We start from the raw sequence: 14619 nt of genomic DNA, 5'->3' as shown, positions 1-14619 counted from the left end.
GATGTCCGTGGCTGTCCGTGTGTGTCCCTGTGTGTCCGTCAGCACACACAAGACGTCCGTGGCTGTCCATCAGTACACATATCAGCACGCTGGTGCTTGGACTCAGCACGCTGGCCCTTCCTGCGGACTGTTCGGGTTATTTTGGCCCACATGGGCTGTATGTTCAGTACACACAAGACGTCGGTGGGTGTCCATCAGCACACACAGGACGTCCGTGTGTGTCCGTCAGCACACACAGGTTGTCACTGGCTGTTTGTGTGTGTCTGTGTGTGTCCGTCAGCACAGAGAGGACGTTTGTGGCTGTCCATCAGTACACATATCAGCACGTTGGTCCTTGGACTCAGCACGCTGACCCTTCCCGTGGACTGTTCGGGTGGCTTTGGCCCATGTGGGATGGCTGTTTACTACACACCGGACGGCCGTGGGTGTCCGCTAGCACACACATGACGTCACTGGCTGTCCGTGTGTGTCCATCTGTGTCCATCTGTGTCCGTCAGCACACACAGGACGTCCGTGGCTGTCCATCAGTACACATATCAGCACGTTGGTCCTTGAAATCAGCACGCAGGCCCTTCCCGTGGACTGTTTGGGTGATTTTGGCCCACGTGGGCAGTGTGTTCAGTACACACAGGTCGTCCGTGGGTGTCCACCAGCACACACAGGACGTCCATGGCTGTCTGTGGCTGTCCGTCAGCACACACAGGATGTCTGTGGCTGTCCGCGTGTGTCCGTCGGCACACACAGGACGTACATGGGTGTCCGTCGGCATAAACAGGACGTACGTGGGTGTCCGTCAGCACACACATGATGTCCGTGTATGTCCGTCAGCACACACAGGACGTCTGTGGCGGTCCGTGTGTGTCCGTGTGTGTCCGTCAGCACGCTGGCCTTTCCTGTGGACTGTGTGTCCGTCAGAACACACAGGACGTCCATGGCTGTCTGTGCCTGTCCGTCAGAACACACAGGACGTCCGTGGCTGTCCATGTCTGTCCGTGTGTGTCCGTCAGCACACATAGGAAGTACGTGGGTGTCCGTCAGCACACACAGGACGTTCGTGTATGTCCGTCAGCACACACAGGACATCCATTGCGGTCCGTGTGTGTCCGCCAACACACAAAGGACGTCCGTGGCTGTCCATCATACACATATCAGCATGTTGGTCCTTGGACTCAGCACGCTGGCCCTTCCCGTGGACTGGTTGGGTGATTTTGGCCCACGTTGGCTGTCTGTTCAGTACACACAGGACGTCTGTGGGTGTCTGCCAGCACACACAGAACATCCATGGCTGTCTGTGGCTGTCCATCAGAACACACTGGACATCCATGGATGTCCGTGTTTGTCCGTGCGTACTCGTCAGCACAGACAGGATGTCCGTGGGTGCCCATCAGCACACACAGGACGTCTGTGGGTGTCCGTTAGCACACATGGGACGTCTGTGTGTGTCCGTCAGCACACACAGGACATCCGTGGCTGTCCGTGTGTGTCCTATTTGGTCTTTGTGTGTCCGGCAGCACACACACAGGACGTACGTGGGTGTCCGTCAACACACAAAGGACGTCTGTGTGTGTCCGTCAGCACACACAGGACGTCCGTATGTGTTCGTGTGTGTCCGTCAGCACACACATGACGTCTGTGGCTCTCCATTAGTACACATATCAGCACGTTGGTCCTCGGACTCAGCATGCTGGCCCTTCACGTGGACTGTTTGGGTGATTTTGGCCCACGTGGTCTGTCTGTTCTGTACACACAGGATGTCCGTGGGTGTCCGCCAGCACACACAGGACGTCTGTGGCTGTCTGTGGCTGTCCATCAGCACACACATGACGTTTGTGGCTGTCCGTGTGTGTCCGTGTGTGTCCCTGTGTGTCAGTCAGCACACACAGGACGTCCGTGGCTGTCCATCAGTACACATATCAGCACGCTGGTCCTTGGACTCAGCAAGCTGGCCCTTCCTGTGGACTGTTCGGGTGATTTTGGCCCATGTGGGCTATATGTTCAGTACACACAGGTCGTCTGTGGGTGTCTGTCAGCACACACATGAAATCCGTGTTTGTCCGTGTGTGTCTGTCAGCACACACATAACGTACGTGGGTGTCCATCAGTACACATATCAGCATGTTGGTCCTTGGACTCAGCACGCTGACCTTTCTTGTGGACTGTTCGGGTGATTTTGGCCCATGTGGGCTGTCTGTTCAGTACACACTGGACGGCCGTGGGTGTCCGCCAGCACACGCAGGACGTCTGTGGCTGTCCGTGTGTGTCCGTGTGTGTCCCTGTGTGTCAGTCAGCACACAAAGGACGTCCGTGGCTGTCCATCAGTACACATATCAGCACGCTGGTCCTTGGACTCAGCAAGCTGGCCCTTCCTGTGGACTGTTCGGGTGATTTTGGCCCACGTGGGCTATACGTTCAGTACACACAGGTCGTCTGTGGGTGTCTGTCAGCACACACATGAAATCCGTGTTTGTCCGTGTGTGTCTGTCAGCACACACATAACGTACGTGGGTGTCCATCAGTACACATATCAGCATGTTGGTCCTTGGACTCAGCACGCTGACCCTTCTTGTGGACTGTTCGGGTGATTTTGGCCCATGTGGGCTGTCTGTTCAGTACACACTGGACGGCCGTGGGTGTCCGCCAGCACACGCAGGACGTCTGTGGCTGTCCGTGTGTGTCCGTGTGTGTCCATCTGTGTCCGTCAGCACACACAGGATGTCCGTGGCTGTCCATCAGTACACATATCAGCACGTTGGTCGTTGGAATCAGCACGCTGGCCCTTCCCGTGGACTGTTTGGGTGATTTTGGCCCACGTGGGCAGTGTGTTCAGTACACACAGGACGTCTGTGGGTGTCTGCCAGCACACACACGACGTCCATGGCAGTCCATGGCGGTCTGTCAGAACACACAGGACGTCTGTGGCTGTATATGTTTGTCCATGTGTGTCCGTGTGTGTCCGTGTGTGTCCGTTAGCACACACAGTACTTATGTGGCTGTCCATCAGTACACATATCAGTACGTTGGTCCTTGGACTCAGCACGCTGACCCTTCCCGTGGACTGTTTGGGTGATTTTGGCCCACATGGGCTGTCTGTTCAGTACACACAGGATGTCCGTGGCTGTCCGTGGCTGTCCGTGTGTGTCCCTGTGTGTCCGTCAGCACACACAAGACGTTCATGGCTGTCCATCAGTACACATATCAGCACGCTGGTGCTGGGACTCAGCACGCTGGCCCTTCCTGCGGACTGTTCGGGTGATTTTGGCCCACATGGTCTGTATGTTCAGTACACACAAGACATCAGTGGGTGTCCATCAGCATACACAGGACGTCCATGTGTGTCTGTCAGCACACACAGGTTGTCACTGGCTGTCTGTGTGTGTCTGTGTGTGTCCGTCAGCACAGAGAGGACGTCCGTGGCTGTCCATCAGTACACATATCAGCACGTTGGTCCTTGGACTCAGCACGCTGACCCTTCCCGTGGACTGTTCGGGTGGCTTTGGCCCATGTGGGCTGGCTGTTAAGTACACATAGGACGGCCGTGGGTGTCCGCTAGCACACACAGGACGTCTGTGGCTGTCCGTGTGTGTCCGTTTGTGTCCATCTGTGTCCGTCTGCACACACAGGACGTCCGTGGCTGTCCGTGTGTGTCCTATTGTTTCTGTGTGTGTCCGTCAGCACACACACAGGACGCACGTGGGTGTCCGTCAGCACACAAAGGACGTCTGTGTATGTCCGTCAGCACACACAGGACGTCCGTGGCTGTCCGTGTGTGTCCGTGTGTTTCCGTCAGCACACACAGGACGTCTGTGGCTCTCCATCTGTACACATATCAGCACGTTGGTTCTTGGACTCATCACGCTGGCCCTTCCCGTGGACTGTTTGGGCGATTTTGGCCCACGTGGGCTGTCTGTTCAGTACACACAGGACGTCCGTGGGTGTCCGCCAGCACACACAGGACGTCCGTGGCTGTCCGTCAGAACACACAGGACGTCAGTGGCTGTCCGTGTATGTTAGTGTGTCTCCGTCAGCACACACAGGACGTCCGTGGCTGTCCATGTCTGTCTGTGTGTGTCCGTGTATGTCCGTCAGCACACACAGTACTTATGTGGCTGTCCATCAGTACACATATCAGTACGTTGGTCCTTGGACTCAGCACACTGACCCTTCCCGTGGACTGTTTGGGTGATTTTGGCCCACATGGGCTGTCTGTTCAGTACACACAGGATGTCCGTGGCTATCCGTGTGTGTCCCTGTGTGTCCGTCAGCACACACAGGACGTCCGTGGCTGTTCATCAGTACACATATCAGCACGCTGGTGCTTGGACTCAGCACGCTGGCCCTTCCTGCGGACTGTTCGGGTGATTTTGGCCCACATGGGCTGTATGTTTAGTACACACAAGACGTCGGTGGGTGTCCATCAGCATACACAGGACGTCCATGTGTGTCCGTCCGCACACACAGGTTGTCACTGGCTGTCTGTGTGTGTCTGTGTGTGTCCGTCAGCACAGAGAGGACGTCCGTGGCTGTCCATCAGTACACATATCAGCACGTTGGTCCTTGGACTCAGCACGCTGGCCCTTCCCGTGGACTGTTCGGGTGGCTTTGGCCCATGTGGGCTGGCTGTTCAGTACACATAAGACGGCCGTGGGTGTCCGCTAGCACACACAGGACGTCTGTGGCTGTCCGTGTGTGTCCGTCTGTGTCCATCTGTGTCCGTCAGCACACACAGGACGTCCGTGGCTGTCCATGTGTGTCCTATTGTTTCTGTGTGTGTCCGTCAGCACACACACAGGACGCACGTGGGTGTCCGTCAGCACACAAAGGACGTCTGTGTATGTCCGTCAGCACACACAGGACGTCCGTGGCTGTCCGTGTGTGTCCGTGTGTTTCCGTCAGCACACACAGGACGTCTGTGGCTCTCCATCTGTACACATATCAGCACGTTGGTCCTTGGACTCATCACGCTGGCCCTTCCCGTGGACTGTTTGGGCGATTTTGGCCCACGTGGGCTGTCTGTTCAGTACACACCGGACGTCCGTGGGTGTCCGCCAGCACACACAGGATGTTCGTGGCTGTCCGTGGCTGTCCGTCAGAACACACATGATGTTTGTAGCTGTCCTTGTGTGTCCCTGTGTGTCAGTCAGCACACACATGACGTCCGTGGCTGTCCATCAGTACACATATCAACACGCTGGCCCTTCCTGTGGACTGTTCGGGTGATTTTGGCCCACGTAGGCTGTATGTTCAGTATACATAGGACGTCTGTGGGTGTCCGTCAGCACACACATGACATCCATGTGTGTCCGTCTGCACAGACAGGACGTCCGTGGCTGTCCGTGTTTGTCTGTTTGTGTCCGTCAGCACACACAGGACGTACATGGGTGTCCGTCAGTACACATATCAGCATGTTGGTCCTTGGACTCAGCACGCTGACCCTTCCCGCGGACTGTTCGGGTGATTTTGGCCCATGTGGGCAGTCTGTTCAGTACACACAGGACGACCGTGGGTGTCCGCCAGCATATGCAGGACATCTGTGGCTGTCCGTGTGTGTTTGTGTGTGTCCATATGTTTCCGTCAGCACCCAAAGGACGTCTGTGGCTGTCCATCAGTACACATATCAGCATGTTGGTAGTTGGAATCAGCACGCTGGCCCTTCCCGTGCACTGTTTGGGTGATTTTGGCCCACGTGGGCAGTGTGTTCAGTGCACACAGAACATCCGTGAGTGTCTGCCAGCACACACAGGTCGTCCCCAGCAGTCCGCGGCAGTCTGTCAGAACACACAAGACGTCTGTGGCTGTCTATGTTTGTCCGTGTGTGTCCGTCAGCACAAACTGGACGTACATGGGTGTCCGTCAGCACACACAGGCCATCCGTGTATGTCCGTCAGCACACACACGACGTCCGTGGCGTTCCGTGTGTGTCCGTGTGTGTCCGTCAGCACACAAATTACGTCCGTGGTTGTCCATCAGTACACATATCAGCACGTTGGTCGTTGGACTCAGCACGCTGGCCCTTCCCGTGGACTGTTTGGGTGATTTTGGCCCACGTGGGCTGTCTGTTCAGTACACACAGGATGTCCGTGGGTGCCAGCACACACAGGATGTCTGTGGCTGTCCGTGTCTGTATGTCAGCACACACATGACGTATGTGGCTGTCTGTGTGCGTCCCTGTGTGTCCGTCAGCACACACATGACGTCTGTGGCTGTCCATCAGTACACATATCAGCACGTTGGTCCTTGGACTCAGCACGCTGGCCCTTCCCGTGGACAGTTTGGGTGATTTTGGCCCACGTGGGCTGTCTGTTCAGTACACACAGGACGTTCATGGTTGTCCGCCAGCACACACAGGACGTCCGTGGCATTCCGTGTGTGTCCGTGTGTGTCCGTCAGCACACACAGGACGTCCGTGGTTGACCATCAGTACACATATCAGCACGTTGGTCGTTGGATTCAGCACGCTGGCCCTGCCAGTGGACTGTTTGGGTGATTTTGGCCCACGTGGGCTGTGTGTTCAGTACACACAGGATGTCCGTGGGTGCCAGCACACACAGGATGTCCGTGGCTGTCTGTCAGCACACAAATGATGTTTGTGGCTGTCTGTGTGCGTCCCTGTGTGTCCGTCAGCACACACAGGACGTCTGTGGCTGTCCATCAGTACACATATCAGCACGTTAGTCCTTGGACTCAGCACGCTGGCCCTTCCCGTGGACAGTTTGGGTGATTTTGGCCCACGTGGTCTGTCTGTTCAATACACACAGGACGTCCGTGGCTGTCAGTGGCTGTCCGTTAGCACACACATGACGTTTGTCGCTGTCCGTGTGTGTCCGTGTGTGTCCCTATGTGTCAGTCATCACACATAGGACGTTCGTGGCTGTCCATCAGTACACATATCAGTACGCTGGTCCTTGGACTCAGCACGCTTGGCCTTCCTGTGGACTGTTCGGGTGATTTTGGCCCACGTGGGCTGTATGTTCAATACACACAGGACGTCCGTGGGTGTCCGTCAGCACACACATGGCGTCCGTGTGTGTCCGTCAGCACACACAGGACGTCCGTGTGTGTCTGTGTGTGTCTGTGTGTGCCGTCAGCACACAGAGGACGTCTGTGGCTGTCCATCAGTGCACATATCAGCACGTTTGTCCTTGGATTCAGCACGCTGGCCCTTCCCGTGGACTGTTTGGGTGATTTTGACCCACGTGGGCAGTGTTTCAGTACACACAGGACGTCCGTGGGTGTCCGCCAGCACACACAGGACGTCCATGGCTGTCTATGGCTGTCCCTCAGAAGACACAGGATGTCCGTGGCTGTCCATGTTGTCCATGTGTGTGTCTGTCAGCACACACAGGACGTACGTGGGTGTCCATCAGCACACACGGGACGTTCGTGTATGTCCGTCAGCACACACAGGACGTCCGTGGCGGTCCGTGTGTGTCCGTCAGCACACACAGGACGTTTGTGGCTGTCCATCATACACATATCAGCATGTTGGTCCTTGGACTCAGCACGCTGGCCCTTCCTGTGGACTTTTTGAGTGGTTTTGGCCCATGTGGGCTGTCTGTTCAGTACACATAGGACGTCCGTGGGTGTCCGCCAGCACACACAGAACGTCCATGGCTGTCCATCAGAACACACAGGACATCCGTGGAATCCGTGTTTGTCCGTGTGTGTCTGTGTGTGCCCGTCAGCACACACAGGACATCCGTGGGTGTCCGTTAGCACACATGGGACGTCCGTGGGTGTCCGTTAGCACACACGGGACATCCGTGTGTGTCCTATTGTTTCTGTGTGTGTCCGTCAGCACACACACAGGAGGTACGTGGGTGTCCGTCAGCACACAAAGGACGTCTGTGTATGTCTGTCAGCACACACAAGACGTCCGTGTCTGTCCATGTGTGTCCGTGTGTGTCCGTCAGCACACACAGGACGTGTGTGGCTCTCCATCAGTACACATATCAGCACGTTGGTCCTTGGACTCAGCACGCTGGCCCTTCCCGTGGACTGTTTGGGTGATTTTGGACCACGTGGGCTGTCTGTTCAGTACACACAGGACGTCCGTGGGTGTCCGCCAGCACACACAGGATGTACGTGGCTGTCCGTGGCTATCAGTCAACACACACATGACGTCTGTAGCTGTCCGTGTGTGTCCGTGTGTGTCCCTGTGTGTCAGTCAGCATACACAGGATGTCTGTGGTTGTCCATCAGTACACATATCAGCACGCTGGTCCTTGGACTCAGCATGCTGGCCCTTCCTGTGGACTGTTCGGGTGATTTTGGCCCACGTGGGCTGTATGTTCAGTACACATAGGACGTCCGTGGGTGTCCGTCAGCACACACATGACATCTATGTGTGTCCGTCAGCACACACAGGACGTCCGTGGCTGTCCGTGTGTGTCCATCAGCACACACAGGACGTACGTGGGTGTCCGTCAGTACACATATCAGCATGTTGGTCCTTGGACTCAGCACGCTGACCCTTCCCGTGGACTGTTCGGGTGATTTTGGCCCATGTGGGCTGTCTGTTCAGTACACACAGGACGGCCGTGGGTGTCCGCCAGCACACACAGGACGTCTGTGGTTGTCCGTGTGTGTTCGTCTGTGTCCATCTCAGTCTGTCAGCACACACAGGACGTCCGTGGCTGTCCATCAGTACACATATCAGCACGTTGGTCCTTGGACTCAGCACGCTGGCCCTTCCCGTGGACTGTTTGGGTGATTTTGGCCCACGTGGGCTGTCTGTTCAGTACACACAGGACGTCCGTGGGTGCCAGCACACACAGGACGTCCGTGGCTGTATGTGGCTCTCCGTCAGCACACACATGACGTCTGTGGCTGTATTTGTGTGTGCCTGTGTGTCCGTCAGCACATACAGGACGTCCGTGGCTGTCCATCAGTACACATATCAGCACACTGGTCCTTGGACTCAGCACGCTGGCCCTTCTTTTGGACTGTCCGGGATATTTTGGCCCACGTGGGCTGTATGTTCAGTACACACAGGACGTCTGTGGGTGTCCGTCAGCACACACATGACATCTGTGTGTGTCCGTCAGCACACACAGGACGTCAGTGGCTGTCCGTGTGTAACATCCCGGATCCTGAATAGGATCATTGGGACGGCCATGGTTCGAGGCAACGTACTAGCCAGTCTTAAGACATCAAGGCAAGCGTTCCATGGCCGGATAAGAAGGTTAAGGAGGTAAGGAAACTTAGACTTAACCTTACACAAGTCGAGAGTTAGCTAGACCGAGCAAGACGGTAGCTGGACGAATGGAGCGGGTAGCTCGACAAGCTCAACGGAGCTAGGTTAAGCTCACTGCAGCTCGGACACTACAAGGTCACCTCCACTAGCTGGACTACTAGCTCACTCAGCAGAGGCAGCTGGGGATCAGCTCATCTCAGCTGGACGGTCCGTTCGAGTTTCGGTCCGATGGTCCGGGTCCGGGCCGATGGCAGGCCATGGGAGGTCCGGCCATGAGGTCATGGACTGTTGGGGCTTGGGACAAGGCCGTGGGCTAAGGCCAGAAGAGTTGGGTAAGGCTTTGGGCCTCTGTCCGACCCAAACCCATGCGGTATTGGCGAAGGGGCGCATGCGGCCGAGAGGGTGTAACCGTTGGCCGATTGTGCCCATCCGCTGGCCAGTCATGCCTGTTCGTGGGGCAAGACTTACCCCCTCGTTTTCTATATAAAAGGGGGTCCTCTCTGTCGATTTCATTCATCCAATCCAGAGTAAAATACTCAGAGAAATCATAGAGAGAGAGTTTCCGGCCAAAGCAAGGCCAATTGTGTGGTGGTTAGGTTTCCGGCGATCTGATCGTTTGTGAAGCAACCTCCGATCAAGTATGGGAGACCGAGAGCAAAAGAAGAGCATGGAGAACAGCATGGAGAACCCTGACACGGTTCAGAAGGTACGTGTTGGGCTATGGCTCCATCAGACCGAACGGACGGTCCTTGTGATCGCACCGCGGCTCTGGACGGTTCATTAGACCCGGCCGATTCTCCTCTTCTTGTTTCTATCAGGTCCATTCTCTTCTTTCTGATTATGCACGAAGGGTTGTGTTGGTTCAGTCCAAGGGAAACGTTCCTAGACTTGGCCGGACATAACCAAACAGCTAACCTAGACGCTGGTCGGTTAGACGGTCGGTTCGAATCGCACGATAGGCTGGGCAGTTGGGCTAAACGGTTGGGCATGTCCCAAGAGCCACGTGAGGCCAAAGGTCATGAGTACCAACGGTTGTGAGTTGCCAAAGGGTGTAAGTAACCAAGTGTTACGAACGCCAAGTGGTACGAGCACCAAGGGTTACGAGGACCAAGAGGTACCAAAGGCCGAAGGGGTGCGTGTACCAAGCGGTGCCTGTTGAGGCAGGTCGTGTCCGTTCCTTAGGGATCAGACCATGTCTTGTCCGTTGGGGCAAGTACACGGTCCGTCTAAGCCAGGGTAAGAGTCGCAAGGTCTGATCGGCCATTGGCCTAACCGGATTGGGCGTGAGGCTTACTCGGCCGTTGGATCCAGGGCCAAGGCCGGATCAGGTAAGGAAGTCCGTTGGGCCATTGAGCCGGACTTCATCTAGGCCGGTCGCACGTAGATTCTATCCGGATGGACGGATTGGTCTTCGGGATGATCCGGACTGTTCGTGTGTTCTGTTTATCTATTCTAGACTGTCTATCTAGTTCTAAGTCAAGGGGTGGTTGGTTATATGACTTAGGATTCGGTAGGCAGGTTCATATCTTTTTATAAATATATTGTCTGAGGTTTATCAATGTTCTAGGAACCAAGCCAAGCATTGTAGGATCGACCAGTCCTATTCTCGGTTATGATTAATGCTTATCTGGTTGTGGTTTCAGGAACTAAGGATGGTTCTGGTCAAGCCAAGGAGCCGTGAAGGCTCGGTCAGTGAGAGGCTGTGTAACCTGTGGGTAGATGATGCTAGGGACGAACTAGTGATTGTCTATGAAACTGTTAAGAAGTTGTGTATTGGATCTCATGTTTCTAAGTAATACATTTGTTTATACATTATATTCCGCTGTGCTATCTGTTCCATTGTTTTAGAACCTCCGATTCAAACATGACATAGTAAATGAAAGACTTAAAATGAATCAAACGAGCAAAGAAATGGATTAAGTAGAAAACGGGTGTAGTCTTGTCGAGAGGCCGGATTCGGGCGTTACAAGTTGGTATCAGAGCATGCTTGATTCTAGGATAGTTGGGTTATGTAGCCCACACACACGCAGCCAGCTGATTCAGTCTCACGGTGAGGTTTGATAGTTAGGTCTAGGGATTAATTGTCTCGGTTATGTTATGTATATGTTGTACTAACAATGTCTGAATCCTTAGACTGGGAAAAGCAAATAGGGAAAGACCCGAAGGAGTAAGAAACGGCTGGTCCGTCAAGTCAAGCGGCCGCAGACGGAATTAATCTGTCCGGGTTACAAACCGAGCAGGCTGTGACTAACACCTGTGGTGTGTTACCGACTGACCAGGCCAATCTTACGGGAACACAACAAGAAGGTCAGCAACACCAGGAGAGGGACGAGGAAGTGGAATCTTCGAAAACTAACCGGGATGGTGACCAGCATGAGCAAAGGGCCGAGGGAACGGCCAACGTGGCCGCAATACTGTCGCGAGAGGACTTGTTAGAGGCCATGAAAGTAATGGGTAATCAAGTGGTGGCTATGAATCAGCTGTTCACTCCACTAGTGAATTCATCAGTTGGTCAAGCTACACCTGTAGCTACGGCTACACCTATTTCTACGGGTCCAACTGTGGACGCGGTTGAGGTGATCGAGATCGATCCACCGGAAGGGTCTGTAAAGAAGGTGGACTATCTGAGTTTGCTTCAACATCTATCCAGATTAGGTATGAAGCAATTCTCAGGTAGCACCGACCCCGTTGTGGCAGATGAGTGGAGGAGTAGGCTAGTCCGAGACTTTCAATCAACTCTTTGTCCAGAGGATTACAGACGAGACATTGCGGTTCACTTACTGGAAGGGGACGCGCATAATTGGTGGCTTGCAGTGGACAATCGCATCAACGGAGGTCTCACAAGTTTTGCAGACTTTGAAATTGAGTTCAACCGCAAATACTTTCCTGCTGAGGCTTGGGATCGTCTGGAAGCTAAGTTTCTAGATCTGGTCCAAGGCTGCAGGACCGTACGGGAGTACGAAGAAGAGTTCAACCGACTCAGAAGGTTTGTTGGAAGAGAGCTGGAGGACGAAGTTTTCCAGGTCCGTAGGTTCATCCGAGGCCTAAGGCCGGAGCTGAAGACCCACTGCTCGATCCGCACTTTCAACACCGTCGAAGAACTGGTGGAGCAGGTGGCTTTGTTGGAGCCTAACTTGGCTGAGGAAGCTAAGCTTAAGGCAAAGCCACAGTCTGGCCCATTGGGCAAGAATAATGATAAAAAGAGAAAATGGGACCAGGTGGACGGACGTAAGACCTCTGGTGGCCGACCTGCGTTTTCCAAATGTGGACGGAACCATCCTGGTGAGTGCTGGAAGGCCAAGGAGGCTTGTGTTCGTTGTGGCAGCATGGACCATGGGGTTCAGAACTGTCCTCGACCGAACCAGTCTGGTAGAAGCGGCCAGATGACCTGTTTCCATTGTGGCCAGCAAGGACATTTCCAATCGGAGTGTCCCAAGCTGCAAGGAAGTCAGGGGAAGGGCCGTGGAGATTCAGGAAAGGCGTCCCAAGGCAAACCAACCACAACACCGCGGGTGTATAAACTGTCACGAAAAGGCGGAGCTTCCGGATCCTTTAATTCGATCTCTGGTAATTTCTAAATTTATCATTTTACATTCAAGTAGTAATGATTGGTTTAGAACCTAGAATGTGGTCTAGGGGATTCTGATGGGGGTCTCTGATAGGAACCCTCATGGTCGGTGGGGTAAAAACCCACGTGCTTTTCGACACAGGGGCTACACATAGTTTTGTGAGTCTGGGACTGGTCGGAAAGGGTCTGTTCTGTCTGGATGATGGTGATAATTTTGGGATAGTGAGGGCGGCCGGTGGGCAAGCCATGAACTCACTAGGTCTCATGTCGAATATCCCAGTACAGATCCAGGGAAAGGTCTTCCCTGTGAATCTGGTCTGTGTCCACCTAAAGAATCAAGAAGTGATCTTAGGTATGGATTGGTTGGGAAAGTACCGAGCCACTCTTGATTGCCATAAGGGTCATGTGCAATTGGAGAATGGACTTCACCCGGTAGAGTACCAAGGTCTGTGTCAGGTTGAAGAGAAAGTAGTGGTTTCAGCAGTTCGATAGATTCGGATGCTGGAACAGGGTTGTCAGTCATTCTTGGCTACAATTACAACTACAGAGCCTGACAGTTCTGGTTTTCTGTTAGACCCATGCGAGGATTCGTTGGTGTCCGAGTTCCAGGATGTGTTTCAATCGCTACAGGGTGTCCCCCCTGATAGGTATGATCCCTTCCTGATTGAACTGGAACTAGGGACAGCTCCGCTGTCCAAGAGTCTGTATCGAATGGCTCCGGCCGAGACGGTCGAGCTAAAGAAGCAATTGGAAGAATTGCTTGACAAGGGGTTCATACGGCGAAGTAGCTCCCCTTGGGGTGCACCAGTCCTCTTTGTGAAAAAGAAGGATGGTAGCATGCGTCTGTGCATCGACTATCGAGGGTTGAACAGGGTAACTGTGAAGAACAAGTATCCGTTGCCCAGGATAGACGAGCTGTTGGATCAGCTGAAAGGAGCTAAGTGGTTTTCAAAAATCGATTTGGCCTCGGGATATCATCAGATTCCTATAGAGCCAAACGACATTAGGAACACAGCATTTAGGACTAGGTACGGCCATTACGAATTCGTAGTGATGCCGTTCGGTCTGACCAATGCACCTGCTGCATTCATGAAAATGATGAACAGCGTGTTCCGACACTTCTTGGATGAATCAGTGATCATCTTCATTGATGATATCCTGATTTACTCCATGGACGAGGAATCTCATCGGAAACATTTGAGAGCCGTGCTGGAACGATTACGAGAGCACAAACTCTTTGCTAAACTCAGCAAGTGCAGTTTTTGGCAAAAGAGTATTAGGTTCCTCGGCCATATTGTCTCTGACCAGGGCGTCTCAGTGGATCCAGAGAAGATCAGGGCAATCAAATATTGGCCGCGACCACGCAGTGCCACGGAAGTTATAAGCTTCCTCGGGCTGGCAGGTTACTATAAAAAGTTTGTGAAGGGATTCGCAAGCTTGGCTCAGCCGATGACACGGTTGACTGGGAAGGACATTAAGTTCACATGGTCTAACGAGTTTACGAGATGTTTCTCCGCACTTAAGAATATGCTAACTAGCGCACCCGTCCTGGTTCTCCCGGAGGTAGACCAACCTTATGTGCTCTACACGGATGCGTCCATCACTGGACTCGGTTGCGTGTTGACCCAACATGGGAAGGTCATTGCTTACGCGTCAAGGCAGCTGAAGAAACATGAGAGAAACTACCCACCCATGACCTGGAAATGGCTGCGGTAGTGTTCGCCTTAAAGATTTGGCGATCATATTTATATGGGGCCAAATTCCAGATACTTATGGACCATAAAAGTCTGAAGTATATATTCACCCAGCCTGAGTAGACCTTAAGGCAGAGGAGGTGGATGGAGTTCGTGGCCAACTA

This window comes from Brassica napus, unplaced genomic scaffold (assembly GCF_020379485.1).
Source record: "Brassica napus cultivar Da-Ae unplaced genomic scaffold, Da-Ae ScsIHWf_176;HRSCAF=314, whole genome shotgun sequence".
Classification (NCBI taxonomy): Eukaryota; Viridiplantae; Streptophyta; class Magnoliopsida; order Brassicales; family Brassicaceae; genus Brassica; species Brassica napus.
The sequence above is the reverse complement of the archived record's forward strand: the minus strand, read 5'-3'. Positions refer to the sequence as shown.